This window comes from Rhincodon typus, chromosome 6 (genome assembly GCF_021869965.1).
Source record: "Rhincodon typus isolate 14 chromosome 6, sRhiTyp1.1, whole genome shotgun sequence".
In the NCBI taxonomy this organism is placed as follows: Eukaryota; Metazoa; Chordata; class Chondrichthyes; order Orectolobiformes; family Rhincodontidae; genus Rhincodon; species Rhincodon typus.
Window position 1 is genome coordinate 25,238,706 of NC_063337.1, and position 13,297 is coordinate 25,252,002.

Consider the following 13,297-nt stretch of genomic DNA (forward strand, 5'->3'; position numbering starts at 1 on the left):
ACACAAACATACACACACACATTCACTGCCCCCTCACACACACTCACCTCCCCCACGCACAAACGTTCTCCCCCGTCTCTCCAACACACATACACACAATCTCTCCCCCCTTACTCACACACACATACACACACTCTGTCTTCCCCCTCAGTCTCTCACACACACATTCTCTCTCCCCTCTAACTTACACACATACTGTCTCCCCTCTTAGTCACACACACTCTCTCTCGTGCCCCACACACTCTCTCTCGTGCCCCACCACTCCACAAAACACACTCTTGCCCCAACACACATACACACTGTCTCTCTCACCCCCTCACTCACGCACTCACTCTCTCACACACACACACTCACCCCTCTCTCTCTCACATACACACTCTCTTCCCCCCTCACTCACACACACACACTCTCTTCCCCCCTCAATAAAAAGGTAAGCAGCAGGTTAGCATGCGTGCAGGAGGGTTTAAGTTCAAGGCAGACTATGAAAGAAGCAAAAAGGAAGGATAACTCAGGAGATATTATTAGAGATGTTGGAAATCATGAGGGTAAGAAAGCTAGCATAAAGGCACTTTACCTGAATGCTCGTAGCATTCGTAACAAGGTTGATGAGTTAATGGCTCAAATCATCGCGAATGAATATGATTTGGTAACCATTACGGAGACATGGTTACAGGATGGTCACGACTGCGAGTTAAATATCCAAGGGTACCAGACTATTCGGAAGGACAGACAGGAAGGTAAGGGAGGTGGTGTAGCTCTGATATTCAAGGACGCCATCAGGGCGGTGCTGAGAGATGATATAGGTTCCATGGAGAATGAGGTTGAATCCATTTGCGTGGAAATTAGAAATTCTAAGAGGAAAATGTCACTGATAGGCGTAGTCTATAGGCCACCAAATAATAACATCACATTGGGGCAGGCAATAAACAAAGAAATAACTAATGCCTGTAAAAATGGTACGGCAATTATCATGGGGGATTTTAATCTACATGTAGATTGGTCGAACCAGCTCGGTCAGGGTAGTCTTGAGAAAGAGTTTGTTGAGTGTATCCGTGATAGTTTTCTTGAACAGTATGTAATGGAACCAACGAGGGAGCAAGCTATCCTAGATCTGGTCCTGTGTAATGAGACAGGAATAATTAATAACCTCATAGTTAGGGATCCTCTTGGAAGGAGTGATCACAGTATGGTTGAATTTAGAATACAGATGGAGAGTGTGAAGATAAAATCCAATACCAGGGTCCTGTGCTTGAACAAGGGGAACTACAATGGAATGAGGGAGGACTTGGCTAAAGTAGACTGGAAACAAAGATTTTATGGTGGGACAGTTGACGAGCAGTGGAGGATTTTCAAAGCAATTTTTCAAAGTGCTCAGCAAAAGTATATTCCAATGAAAAGGAAGGACTGTAAGAAAAGGGGTAATCTGCCATGGGTGTCTAAAGAAATAAGAGAGGCTATCAAATTGAAAGAGAAGGCATACAAAGTGGCCAAAAACAGCATGAAACTAGAAGATTGGGAAAACTTTAAAGGTCAACAGAAAGCCACAAAAAGAGCTATAAAGAAAGGTAAGATAGAGCATGAGAAAAAACTAGCACAGAATATAAAGACAGATAGCAAAACTTTCTATAAATATATAAAGCGAAAAAGAGTGGCTAAAGTAAACGTTGGCCCTTTAGAGCATGAGAAGGGGAATTTAGTTATGGGATATGATGAAATGGCCGAGGCATTGAACAGGTATTTTGCATCGGTCTTCACAGTGGAGGACACTAATAACATGCCAGTAATTGACAAAGAGACGAAGGTAGGTGAGGACCTGGAAACAATCATTATTACGGAAGAGGTAGTGTCGGGCAAGCTAATGGAGCTAAGGATTGATAAGTCTCCTGGCCCTGATGGAATGCATCCCAGGGTACTAAAAGAGATGGTGGGAGAAATAGCAGGTGCACTGGCAGTAATTTTCCAAAAGTCGCTAGACTCTGGGGCAGTCCCAGCAGATTGGAAAACAGCAAATGTGATGCCACTGTTTAAAAAGGGAAGTAGACAAAAGATGGGGAATTATAGACCGGTTAGCTTAACCTCTGTGGTGGGGAAGATGCTTGAGTCTATTATCAAGGAAGAAATAGCAAGGCATCTTGATAGAAATTGTCCCGTTGGGCAGACGCAGCATGGGTTCATGAAGGGCAGGTCATGCTTGACAAATCTTTTGGAATTCTATGAAGACATTACGAGCGAGGTGGACAATGGGGACCCAGTGGATGTGGTGTACCTAGATTTCCAAAAGGCCTTCGACAAGGTGCCGCACAAGAGGCTACTGCATAAGATAAGGATGCATGGCATTAAGGGTAAAGTATTAGCATGGATAGAGGATTGGTTGTCTGACAGGAAGCAAAGAGTGGGGATAAATGAGTGCTATTCTAGCTGGCAGTCAGTGACTAGTGGTGTGCATCAGGGATCAGTGTTGGGACCGCAATTATTTACAATTTATATAGATGATTTGGAGTTGGGGACCACGTGTAGGGTGTCAAAGTTTGCAGATGACACTAAGATGAGTGGCAGAGCAAAGTGTGCAGAGGACTGTGAAACTTTGCAAAGGAACATAGATACATTGAGTGAGTGGGCAAAGGTCTGGCAGATGGAATACAATGTAAATAAATGTGAAGTTATACATTTTGGTAGGAGTAATAGTAAAAAGGATTATTACTTAAATGGTAAATAGTTGCAGCATGCTGCTATGCAGAGGGACCTGGGTGTCCTTGTGCATGAATCACAGAAGGTAGGTCTGCAGGTACAACAAGTAATTAGGAAGGCAAATGGAATTTTGTCCTTCATTGCTAAAGGGATTGAGATTAAAAGCAGAGAGGTTATGTTGCAGCTGTACAAGTGCTGGTGAGGCCACGCCTGGAGTACTGTGTGCAGTTTTGGTCTCCTTATTTGAGAAAGGATGTACTGGCACTGGAGGAGGTGCAAAGGAGGTTCACTAGGTTGATTCCGGAGTTGAGGGGGTTGGCTTATGAGTAGAGACTGAGTAGATTGGGATTATATTCATTGGAATTCAGAAGATTGAGGGGGGATCTTATAGAAACATATAAAATTATGAAGGGAATAGATAAGATAGAAGTAGAGAGGATGTTTCCACTGGCAGGTGAAGCTAGGACAAGAGGGCATAGCCTCAAGATTAGAGGGAGCAGATTTAGGACTGAATTGAGAAGGAACTTCTTCACCCAGCGGGTTGTTAATCTATGGAATTCCTTGCCCAGTGAAGTAGTTGACGCTACTTCTGTAAACATTTTTAAAAAAAAGTAGATTTTTTTTGAATAATAAAGGAATTAAGGGACATGGTGAGAATGCGGGTAAGTGGATCTGAGTCCACGAAAAGATCAGCCATGATCTTATTGAATGGCGGAGCAGGCTCGAAGGGCCAGACGGCCTACTCCTGCTCCTAGTTCTTATGTTCTTATGTTCTCACTCTTAAACACACTCTCTCTCCCCCCCTTACTTACTCTCACACACACATGCGCGCGCGCGCACACACACACACACGTCAATCTATACGGTGAATTTGTATTTGCAGGTACATTTTATTTTGTTCAAAAACACACAGTTTACAGACAGTCAGTCAATATGGAGTTTTATAAATTCCTACTTTAGAAATAAAACCAGTCTGACTCCAAACTAAAATACAAACAGATTCTAAACAAAGTCTCAAACCTAACATGCATTGTCCGACCTAAAATTTTACCTTTTCTTTACACTGATAAAACCTTTAGTTCTCTCAGGACCGTGAAGTGAAAGGAATTTGGGCATTTACGTATATATATTAATCAATTAAAACCTTCCAACTGATTAAAGATTTAACAGCATCTTAGGTTTGTTTAGTACATCCTCATCAGTGGTGTGAACCTTTGATCTTTTACTTATAAATTCTGTGTCTGATACTACCTCTCTCACTAACACCTGAATGAGGACTGAGGCTCTGAAATCTTGTGTTTTGAAATAAACCTGTTGGACTATAACCTGATGTCGTATCATTTCTGACCTTGTCCACGTCACACCAGCACATCATAGCTTGAACTTAGTATAAGGTTTAGAGTTCACCCATTGAGCCAAAAAAGATCAATATCCTTTACTGCAGCTGCTTTATAAAAGGCTTTGACTGGCATTTAAAGATTAGTTCAGTTTAGCCACAATTAAGGGGTGTATAGATTGATACTTAAAGGAAAGCCAGGAAAAGGCTGTTGCATGCTCTAAAATTATAGGTATGTTGCGGTAAGGTTGCAATATTTGACACTTCCTAAAGGCAAGAAGTGGAAACATGGGACAAGCAAGGTGATGGGGTCATCAATAATCTTATGAAGGAAGCTGTTAAAAAGCTGTTTGTGTTTTTCAAAACAGGACAAATTCACTCATTTAATAAATATTGTTTCGAAAGATATGTATTATTGAAAGTGATCATTCAAAATTAACTATTTAAAGTGGAACAAATGCATAACCCCTATCTTGCCTCGTTTGCCACCGTTTTAATTTGATGGATTTTCCAGTCAATGCAGTATTTTGAACATGGATGTAAAAATCACAGCACAGTCTGCTTTATTCATTTAAATGATGTGAGCAAATCAAGTTATAATCTATTAGTCTATTAATTAACCTGAAACCACCCCTGGAGCCAGCTTCCAGTTATCAGAGACTGATTTAGGGTTACAGGGGTCTTAGCCAGACCCTATATAGATTGATGAAACACTACAGAAAAAGAAAAAGAACTGCAGATGCTGGAGTCTGAGGTAACACAGTGTGGAGCTGAAGGAGCACAGCAGGCCAGGCAGCATCAGAAGAGCAAGAAAGTTGACGTTTCGGGTTGGAACCCTTCTTCAGGAAAAAGAAAAAGGTTTTTATATGCTTAAGCTGAGTTGAAATTTTATGTTCTTGTAATCATTGTGTAAAATAAAAATTAAAATGGCATGTTATAATGGAGAATATATGAAAAAAGGAAGAAGATTAGCCAAAGTAACTGAGATGTTTGGAATGGCTATTTTCTGTTAATAGCTAATAGCTTGAAGTAATATTATTGTAGTGAATTTACCCATGATCTGAGCAGCAATATTTTTATGTTGAAACTTACCTATTAGCAAGACGAAAACCTCAAACCACATGAAATTCTGATAACATTTTGCCAAATGAAAAGGTATTTTTTAAAATAACCTGTATGTGCCTGAATCAATGCATTTATTATCATCTAATATTATTACATTAGGAATAAAAGCAATGCTAATGCTGTGTTGCAGTTCCCATCCCTGTCTGTCCATAAAGTTTTCCCATAATCTCAGCAACCTAATGCAGGGAGTAGTGCTAATCACACCTGTCTCTTTCCTGGTAGCAAGTCCCACCTTGGACAGATGCTAGCCAATCCGATAACAGTTGGGGATAGTAGGCACTGCCAGGACTCCAAGCAGTCCCAGAATGCCAAGAGCTACATGAATCCAGTGTTTAGGAATTTCTGCTGTTTGTTATTAAAAGCATCCATATTCCAATGAACCTGTTGAGAGATGTTATTACACACTTCTGGAGTAGTTGGGATTTGAACTTGACTCTCTCTTGAGCAGAGGTTAGGGACACTACCAGTGCACCACAAGAACCCTTCAGCTGTTTGTTTCTGCTGTGGAACCAACCACTGTGAGCTAATGGTTGGAGTACAGTGCTGTCGCCAATCCTTCCTTTTAATCTTTTTAAGTATTAAATGCGTTAGATGGATCTTGAGGGTCAGGCAATTTAACAAGAAAATCAGAAGGTTAATAGAAGTTAACAAACATAAATTAAAATATTATTCATGAGGTGATGATCTACCCCAGCTGGTGTGACATCCAATTATGAAAGGGCAGCCTCCTATTCCAGATGCTTTTAAATCAAACTATTTGGAGATGTTATGACATACCTCTGGACCATGTGGAATTGAACCTGGGTCTACTAGTCTCAGAGGTAGGGACACTACCACTGTACCACCACAAGGGCCCTACCAAGTCTCCATTTTATTTTCTTTTTCTCTTCTATTCATAAGTGTTGTCACATACAATCAAAAAGCCTTTCTCCGACAACAAAATCACCCATGAGATATTTAACCTATTATCCACCAGCACTTAAATCAATTGTTTCCAATTAATCAAATTATCTGCAATGCCCTGCAAGGGCAATGCAGACCACCAAAGGTGAGGGACAATTAGGGAGAGAGGGAGGATGTCTTGTTTTTTTATCCCTACACTACTGCCATACATCAATAGTGCTTATTTTCCCCAGCACCCATGGTGTGTGTGCAAGACACACTGAAAACACCAGTTGTGCAGATAACTTTATTAATATTCTACCACCAGGAAAATCACCCAAGTGGTTAAGGAACTAGTGTCAAGCAGAGCCCCATAGGGGCAATGCCAATGTGAAGGGGAGGGTAGGGATCAAATCAAAATAGAGTTGGAGGGAGAAATGAAGCAATCCACTTCCTGTGGTGCTCATCTCTCCCTAAAGAGATCGAGAGAAAATGTCTGTATTGGGTCTAGGGTTCAATTTGGTTCACACTGGTAGAGGATAAATCACTAGTGAGATTTAATGGGAAGAGACACTTGCCTTAACAAGTTGTAGTTTGTTGTATGATTGTAATAGGTTCAGCTTAAATTGACAGGTTAGACATAATAATTGAAACTATTAGGAGAAACCGATGATACATTTGTCCCTCTTCCAACTCCCTCCCCCTCCCTACCGCTCCCTGATTTTTGATGGTTTGCATTGCCTTTAACAGGCATTGCATGTAAATTATTCAATTGAAAATTTACTGGTGGCGTTTATTAGATGGAAATAAAGACAAAGGTGATTTGGTGATGGGGAAAATGTATTCATTATGTGTAAGAGCACTTCTGGGTAAGAGAAAAGAAAATAAACAGGCAATTTGGTGGTGGATTAAAAAGCATTCTGTTGTGTGTAAGAGCACTTCTGATGTTAAAAGCATGACACATTTGTCTCCATGTCAATCTCGAGCTGAATTCCTGTTTGGTCTGGCTAAGACTGTATGACATTACCAGTTTGCGTGGAGCTTAATGCAGCTGCAACATTAACCCTTTCAGAACCATTACCTTATATATCATCAGCAAGATCAGTGGGTGACCATGACTGATCCTGGGGGTGAATTAAAGAGTAAGGGGAAGATGACCTGTCTGGGACTGAAAAGATCCCCTTCCTAGTTGGAGTCCAGCCCTTGTAAATAAAGCTACTGATCTTCCTACACGGTATGGTGCTGCCTCTGCCATTGGGGTAAAATGCAGGTGGGGACAGAATGAGGCAATGTTCCCAATGAGCTGTGCAGCCACTATCAGAGGGTCTGTACAGCGGCAGAAAGATGTCGAGGGAACATAGCTGTTAAGTGGTTAGTAATTGGTTGCTTAAGGGCCTGAATAGGTTCGAGGATGGGTAAGCTGCCTAGTGCCTGTCATGCCTTGACTAAAATTTCAGAGAGGTTGGAGATGAGCTATAGGGTGGTATGCAGGCCACCCAATGGATTTTACATGTCCGTTCGCCTTCAAACATGCTATCGGGAGAGTGTAAAGTCTAATCAATACTTTTCTAAAGAGCTGTAACTGGTTGAACGAAAGAGTTTCCTATGAGACAGCTTGTTGGGAAAACAGGTGCTCAAAAAGGCTCTTTTGAAGCCCCAGCTCCTATTCTAAACATCTACATTTTCGAGCCTGTGTTCCGTGTCTTTCCTGATGGATGAGACGTGGCTGAGAATAACTCCTCTGGTGTCCATCAGCTCAGTCTGCTGAGGGATTTGAATTTTCATTTCAGGATCAGGAGGGGCTATAAACCTACAGCTGCTGAAATATTTGTGACAACAGCTGCAGCATTATTTACGCTTGAACAAATAAACTCCACCAGATACGTTTGCCAGTTGCCAATTTAAGCACTTTGCAGTCTCTACAGGATAATGAGCAACAAGGACACAGGGGACAGATATTTCTCTTAGGCAGATTCCCACTGCAATTTCAGAGGAGCTTGATTCTTGCCCACCCATGGCAGCATGAACTTGGCTGGTTTTTCTGAGTCACTCTTATTTACATAACCCCCTACTGGTTTCCCTAAAAGAGGAAAGGAAAAAGCTGCAGCATCAGCAGGAGACTCGGATTTCAATTTTAAATTCCCCTGCGCCAGACATAACAATATTAAACATTGGCAAGGCATCATCAAAGAGCAAAAGGTACTTGTGGATAAGGAGGGCCAGATAGAAGATCATCTGTACTGACTGACACAGATTTCCTACACCCACTTTTAGTTAAAGATTTTTAAAAGATACCAGGGCTTTTCCAATGCTGCTTTTAGCCTATTCCGATCATTCTTTATGGAAAAAAAAATTTTCAGAATCACTCCTAAATTTATATTTCAGATGTTGGTCCATTGTCTGAATGCCACCACTCCAATGCTTAAGCACAGAATTGTCGCTGACACATCAGTGTAGTCCTGATAAAATGCTGTGTTATTACAGTTACTGGGGAGACATTAGTTTTTTTTTGTCCTCAGATTTCTGGTGTTTTCTCAAAATTGAGGTGATTTGTTGCACATCCAGGAGATTTAGGCAAACATTTTCTATGGAAATAAGATGGGAGTGGGAATTCGCCATCTTACCATCTTATTTTTCTTTTGTGACTGAAGGAAATCCATTTTTCTGGAACATTAGAAGAAGTCACCAATGAGACTTGGATTGCCTTCAGATGGGAGGGTCTGATATGGGAAGACTGTAAATAAGAAGAACCTGGAAAGATAAATACTATCTCCTCCTTTGGTGGTTTTCCATCAGTCGTCTTCTTCTTCCCCCTACAATGTTCCATCCCAATTTCTATGAAATTTCCTGCTGGAGTGGAACATCTCTGTTCAATCTGTGTAGCCTCCAGCTCAAAACAAAGGTCACATCCAACCTCAATCATTGAGGTGCAGTACATAGACATTACTTGCATGTTTTCATATTCTGAGGCTAAGTTCCAAACCATTATTGACATATTCATGAAGGCATAGGGGAGAATGGGTCATAGACTGAACATCCATAATACTTGAACATCCTTGACCAGACTGTTCCCACACCACAACCCTATCCCTGAGTATCAAAAGATTCCTGGTGAGCCACTGGACAACATGGATCAATTCTTATATATTGGGAGCCACCTTTCAGCAAGGGAACACCTTGGCCACAAAATTCAATTTTGCCTCCTGTGTGCCAACATAGCTTTTGACCCTTGTAAGGTTGAAGGCTTATTGGCCAGTACCAGATATTTCTTCTTATTCTTCTGATTCACTCGTTTAATTGTTCCTTTATGTGCAGATGTATTCTGCGGTACAGTAAAATATAATGTTTGCATTGTTCTTTTTCGTGTTGATAATACAGACTTTGATAACACAGCCCTGTTCTTGTATTGGAAACATATTGTGATAAAACGTAATGCCCAAGAAATGCTTAGGAACCAGAAGAATTCCATTGTCAATGTCTGTCCTTGTTGAAATGAGACTTCCAGTAAATGAGAATGAAACCACACATACCTTATTTTTATCATCGATTGTCAGGATTTTGAGCCAACATCATTCCTTTCTTTTGAGAACCATTAGGCTTCCTCAGGAAGTGTCATTTTAATAATGTAAATGTTAAGATGAAGTGAAAAGTATTATTAAGTTGCTAAAGTGTGTGGAAAAAATACCTCTTTATAAATGAGGTCATAAATAATTACTAATCTATGGAAAATTTAATCCAAGTTTAATTCATTCAGGTGTGGCCAGTGTTCAAATATTTCAAAGAATATCCTAAATTTAGGCAACTGAAAGTGGATATTTGATGGATATATAATACAGTAAACAATAAGGAGAGTAAATCTGGAGCATTATTTCAAGCTGAATTATGAGCATAGGATAGGGGCACACAGGTTCAAACTAGTAAAAGCCAAATTTATAGCTGATGCCAACACACAGAATGATCAGGTAACGGAGCTGTTTGAGAAATAATTGGAGAGGATGGGGGATGGAGGAGCAGTTCTAAGACTTTACTTAGATTTATTTTGTGACAAGTAACTGCTTGTTTTGCTGGCCTTGCAGATATTCCACCATGAAAGATTACATGAATGGGAGTTAAATTAAATATTGCTGTGTGTTGTTCATAGTGCATCATGTCCAGGTCCATGCATAGTTTTGAGTTGATGAAAAGACTCATCAGTTTTTCACAAATGTAATATTTTATTTATGGACAGTCTTCAACCAACATATATATTTATAAGTACAATAAAGCCAAGTTGTACTACTTTGCATTCCTTTCAGGGCTTTATCTTAAGATCTGCTGGCAATAATTAAATGAAGTAATTGGTGTAAATTACAATTGTTTTACAACTGACAGAAGTTAAGAAATCTTTACATTGAGCTCAAACTTGTTTCCAGTACAGGAAGTGCCAATTATTGTCCAACACTCTGCCTTTCAGTCAGAAAGTTATGGCTAACGGTCCCATTAATCCTAAAACTAGACCAGGCTCCTCAGCACAACAATTAAGCTAATACTTTGGTACAAAACTGGGAGAGGTCACAATAGGAGACCTGGATTTTAAGATGTGATTTTAAATAGAGGGAAAAAGAATAAATCAGAAGACAATGAAGCTATTTAAAAATGGCAGTACATTAATCTGTTCTGTGGAAGGGTCAGTGGACCTAAAACATTAACACTGTTTTTTTCCTTCACAGATGCTGCCAGACCTGCTGAGCTTCTCCAGCAACTTTGTTTTTGTTCCTGATTTACAGCATCTGCAGTTTTTTCAGTTTTTATTTAGTACATTAATCATGGGTGACCTTAGTCCTCCTATAGATTGGGAAAATCAAATTGGTAGAGGTAGTCATGAGGAGGAATTCATACAGTATAACTGGGATGGTTTTCTAGAAGAATATGCTGTGAATCCAACAAGGATCAGGCTATTTTGGATTGGATATCATGGACAGAGACCAGTTTAAGAAGTTATCTCAGAATAAAATATCCTTGAGGAAACAGTGACCATTACATGACAGAATTTAACATTCAGTTCGAGAGTGAGAAACCTGTGTCAGAAACACCTGGACTTGACTTAAATAAGGGTAATTGCATATGGACAAGGGCACAGTTGGCTGTAGTGTACTAGAAAGGGAATCAACTGACCATGGTTAACCGAGAAAATAAAGGATAGTGTAACATTCAAAGCAAAAACATACAAGGTTGCATAGATAGTGAATATACTCATTGGAATTTAGAATGGTTGTAAGCCAGTGTTTTGAGAATGGTTTAAAAGCCAAGAAACGGTGACCAAAAAATGGATGAAAATGAACCGAGGTAAAAAATAGCAAGTTATATGAAACAGGCCATAATAGCTTTTTCTCAATATATATAAAACAGAAGAGAGAGGCCCAACTGAAAATTACCACCTTAGGCAATGAGACTGGAGAAATAATACTGGGAAACCAGAAAATGACAGGGGTTAAACCAATACCTTGCATCAATTTTCACAGTAAAGGACACTAATAGATCACAATAAGTAAATAAATAATCAAGGGGCTAAAGATGGGTGGAAAAAATTAACACAATAATTATCATTTGAAAAAAGTGAACGTTGGCAGTAGTGTAGTGATAATGTCACTAGGCTAGCAATCCAGGGGCCCAGCACAAAGTTCAAGAGACATGGGTTCAAAACTGACTGTGGCAGATGATGAAACTGGAATACAATAGTTTACAGAATGAAATGCTAGTTTAATGGCAACCATTTTCACAACTATCAATTGTTATAAAAACCCACCTTGTTCACTAATGTCCTTCAATAGTTACCTGGTTTGACCTACATGCGATTCCAGATCCACTGCAATGTAGTTGACTCCTAACTGCTCTCCGGACAGGTAACAAAGCTGGCCTATACTAGCACATCACATGAATGAATAGACCTAGAAATAAGTACTTGAGTCAGGAAGGTTTCATGAGAAGAAGATCATGAAAATGACAAGGAGGATAGATAAAATGGAACCAGTAGATGGATTTTTGGATTTGGATTTCCAAAATCTGTTGAACCAGGTACCACACAAAAGCTACTTAACACCATCAGAGCCCATAGTATTGGAGGTAGTACTACAGCATGGATAGAAGATTGGCTAACTATTAGAAGACAGAGAGTTGGGATGAGGGAGGAATTTTCAGGATTGCAACCTGTAACTAATGGAATGGCCATGAGGATCAATGCTGGGGTCACAGTTATTTACAATACATATTAATGACTCGGATGTTGGATATGAACGTACTATCACCAGATCTATGGATGACACAAAATAGGTGGGAAGGCAAGTAGTGAAGATGACACAAAGAGTCTACAGAGGGATTTAGACAAGTTAAATCAGTGGACAACAGATTGGCAGATGGAATATAATGTGGGTGAATAGTAAGTTAAGCACTTTGGCAGAAAGGAAAGAAGAGCTGAATATTATTTAAATCACAAGAGATTGCAGAAAGCTGTAGCACAGAGAGATTAGGCCAACCACATTTCTGAATACTAGAAGCCTAGCGCTGAATTTCAGTGGGTAATAGGGAAGACAAATGGAGGGTTGCTGTTCATGTCAAAATAGGATTAAAATAGGGAATCTTGCTAAAGTTATACAAGATATTATTCAAAAAACACTGGAATACTGCAGGCAGTTTTGTTTGCTTTTTTTAAGGAAAGTTATGCTGGCATTGGAGACTGTCCAGAGAAAGTACACTAGCTAGATTAGAGGTGTGGAGGTATTTTCTTATGAGGAAACATTTAGCAGGTTGAATTGGAACTTTATTGAAACATACAATATTCTTAGTGACTTGACAGGGTAGTTGCAGAAAGGTTGCTTCACCTTGTAGGAGAGTCTATGATCAGAGGCATAATCTCACAAAAAAAGGGTCATGCATTTGAGGCAGAGAAGAGGAGGAATATTTTCTCTGAGGGTAGTGAATTGGTAGAATGCATACGGCTGTCAAGATTGGGTCATAAAGTATATTCAAGACTGAGATAGACAGATTTTTTAAACAGCAAAGGAATCAAAAGTTGTGGGAAAAGAAAGTGGATTTGAGGATTATCATTAATGAATGGCAGAGCAGACTTGATGGACCAAATGGCCGACTGCTGCTCCTACATCTTATCACAGAATCAAAGAAGGAGAAGAAGGAGCCTATTCAATCCATTGAGTTTGCATTTGCTCTTCAATTGAGCATTATCACATAGCACCCATCTTCTTTTTTATCCTTCTACATTATTTCTATCCA